Consider the following 3,706-nt stretch of genomic DNA (forward strand, 5'->3'; position numbering starts at 1 on the left):
ATACCGAGTAATGTTACATTCTCAAAGAACACGGGCACGCGCAGAAACTTATCACGAACTCCGTCGAGCGGAGAAGCGACTTCACAGACGGAAAACGGAAGCCTGGGAGAACCAACAGGTCTGTGAACTAGAAAAGAATAGGGAGCAACCGCACCAGGCCCGCAAGTTTTACCAACAAGTCAGCAGGAGCAAACCTTATACACCTCGATGTTCATCCTGCCGAGACAAAGAGGGAAATCTTATTTCCGACAGAATGGGCATATTCAAGCAATGGGTTGAGTATTTTAATGAACTGGTCAACAACCAAAATATCCGCGAGTTGGAAGTCCCGCCAACTGAAGACGATGAACAAATGCTGCCACCACCAACACCACCGTACAATTCATCGGCTTAAAAATCATAAGTCGGCTCCTGACGATCAGCAACTGATCAGATTTTCTCTCTGCGACAAGCGATGGAAAACTGTTGGAATATGGACATCAGCTGCACCATCTTTTCATCGACTTTAAAGCCGCCTATGATAGCATAGCCAGGATGGAACTGTACACGGCCATGAGAGAGTTCGGTATCCCGACGACTAGGCTGACCCTGACCAATGTACGAGGTCAGACAATAGCAGCAGCATCACTCTGAAGACCATTCGACATCAACAACGGTCTACGACAAGGGGATGCGTCCTCTTTATCCTGGCCCTCGAGAAAGTGAGTGTGGCCTATGCTGACGATATCAACATTATGGGGAAGAACGACCCGAGACGTACAAACTGCCTTTATTCAGATCGAGCAGGCGGCAATTAATGCGGGATCTTGAACTGCACATCAATGAAGGCAAGACAAAATATATGGTGGCAACGCCAGCACCAAAAACCAACCAAACAACAACATCAACCCGCACTGGTCAAACGAGAAGAATAAAGATAGGAGACTACAACTTTGAGACCGTTGATAATTTCTCCTATCTAGGGTCGAAAATCGCAACCCATAATAGCTACGACGATGAAATCCGCGCAGGGTTGTTGCTGGCTTTTGGCTCCCTACATGAGAATGGACGGCACCGTAGCCTACATAACGACGAAATCTATGAGCGATAGCATGACCGTCGGTTTGTGGATCAAATCCGGCTCAATAGGTTACGGTGGGCGGGTCACTTAATCCGCATGGATGAGGGTGATTCAATCCGAAAACTCTATAAGGGCAATATCTATGGTAGAAAAAGAAGACGAGGTAGACCCTGCCTAAGATGGAGCGATGGCGTAGGCCAGGATGCCAAATAGTTTTTAGGAATATCGAATTGGTGGACCTCGGCGCGAAACCGGGATTTCTGGAGTCCCTTATTAAGACAAGCATAGACCGGATACCGGTTGTTGCGCCGTTGATGATGATGCTTTTACAACACGTACAGCACAACGATAGTTCAGCCAGTTTCGTCCGTGAAATATCAGTACCAAATATGGACCCAGCTCTGCTCTGGACGACCAATCACATCGACAAAAATGTCCATGAAAACCCCACATGGCACCACTCGTGATATTGTTCAAGAACTAAAAATTGATCATGTAATTGTTTTAAATCATTTTCATTTAGCTGGATTTGTCAAGAACCTCGATATGTGGATGATGCATGAACTGAGTACAAACATTTTTTTTGGACCGAACTTCCGCAGCTGGTGAAAGAGTCCAAAAATAAGCAGCTTTCAAAACGGGTTGTCACTGGAGAAGGTCCTTTAAGTTGGGGGTGACAACCCTATATGGAAAACTGAAGTTACCGAACCACGAAAGCGTCGGACGGATTTTACAACGACTGACTCGGCATTTGCGCATTTTCTCATGGAACGTACATATCGAACTAGCCGATACCCTGTCCCAATATAAGGCTGATGTATCAGCGTCACAAGAGATGCGCTGGACACAGAGCGGTTTGCTGGTAAAACGTCACTACACCATATATTATAGTGGCTAACCGATAAACCATGTGTTTGGAGTAGGTTTCTTAGACAGCTCAAAAATGAAACCTGCTGTTATTGGCTTTGACAACATAAGTGAATGATTATGCACTTTGAGTTTGATAAGGCTAATTCGGAAAATAAGCCTCATTAACATTCACACCTCTCCAGAGGAGAATGCAGATTATTCAAGTAGCAGTGCCACACGAAATGGTTGTTGGAACTCCCTGGTTTGCTCGGAAAACGGTCGACAAACAAAAGTTGACCTTTCTAGAGGAGACCAGCAATGGAAAAACTGTTGGAATCAATTGCACCATTTTTTCATAGACTTCAGGGCCGCCTATGACAGCATAGCCAGGCTAAAGCTGTATACGGCCATGAGAGAATTCGGTATCCCGACGAAATTGATAAGACTGACTAGACTGACCCTGACCAATGTGCGAGGCCAGATAAAAGCAGCAGGATCACTTGCAAGACCATTCAACATTAACAACGGTCTTAGACAAGGGGATGCCCTATCATGCATCCTCTTTAACCTGGCTCTGGAGAAAGTGATTCGCGATGCAGACATAAATGTGAGAGGCACCATACTCTTCAGGCTTACGCTGACGATATTGACATTATGGGAATAACAACTCGAGATTTATAGTCTACCTTCATCCAGATCAAGCAGGCGGCAATTATTGCGAAATCTCGGGCGGCACATTAATGAAGACAAGACGAAATACATGGTGGCAGCGTCAGTGCCGAAAACCAAGGAACGAACAACACCGAATCGCACTCATCAAACGAAAACAATAAGGAAACAACTTTGAGACCGTTGAAAATTTCTCCTATCTAGGGTCCAGGTTGCGGCGGGGCCACTTAATACGTATAGATGAGGATGATCCAGCCCGGAAAGTCTATAAGGGTTATATCTATGGTAGAAAAGGAATACGAGACAGACCCTGCCTGATGTGGAACGATGGCGTAGGTCAGGTCGGCAGGCATATCGAATTGATGGACCTCGGCGTAAAACCGGGATGTCTGGAGTTCCTTATTAAGGTACGCCTAGGCCGGATACCCGTTGTTGCGCCATTTTCCATATTGGTTTTGAAACAACCTCGTGATTACCAATCCGATTTCATGCGGTTGATGATAGGGAATGGTTTCACTTACACGAAGTTCAACATAGTGCTTCACAGTTCGTCTGCAAAATCAATCAACATTGTCTCCTTTGTCTCACGAAAGCCAAGCACACCGTCATACACCTGCTATCACAGCATGTTCTTTCAGGCCGTCATCCGTTCCGTACCAAAGAAGTTTCTGCAAGAAAGACTCTTGATTATAAAATCTAAGCATTCCTCACATCTAGCTTCGCCAGGGCGCAGCACTTACCAATGGCCGACGTCTCCCAAACCAGATCAACGACTGTTGCTATTACATCGGCCGTGGAACGGGCTCGCCGAAACCCATACTGCCATTCGGTTTATCGGAGCGCTAGCTCGACAAACGGGAGCAGCCTCTCCAACATCTTCCCCACAGTATCTAAAAAACAGATAGGACGATAACAAAAGGGAGCTCCGGCTAATTTTTGGGGCTTCAGTAGCAAAACCAACCTCTGCCTTTGTGACTAGATGGGAAACACTCCCTCCACTTTGCACGATTTGTTGATCTGCGAGGCCAGATAAAAGATTTGTTGAATCATGCAAAGCGGAAGGAACACAAACGTGTTTATGAACCATGTGGACTTGATTTTAGCAACCAACTCTGTTTACTGGGAATC

This window comes from Hermetia illucens, chromosome 4 (genome assembly GCF_905115235.1).
Source record: "Hermetia illucens chromosome 4, iHerIll2.2.curated.20191125, whole genome shotgun sequence".
NCBI lineage: Eukaryota > Metazoa > Arthropoda > Insecta > Diptera > Stratiomyidae > Hermetia > Hermetia illucens.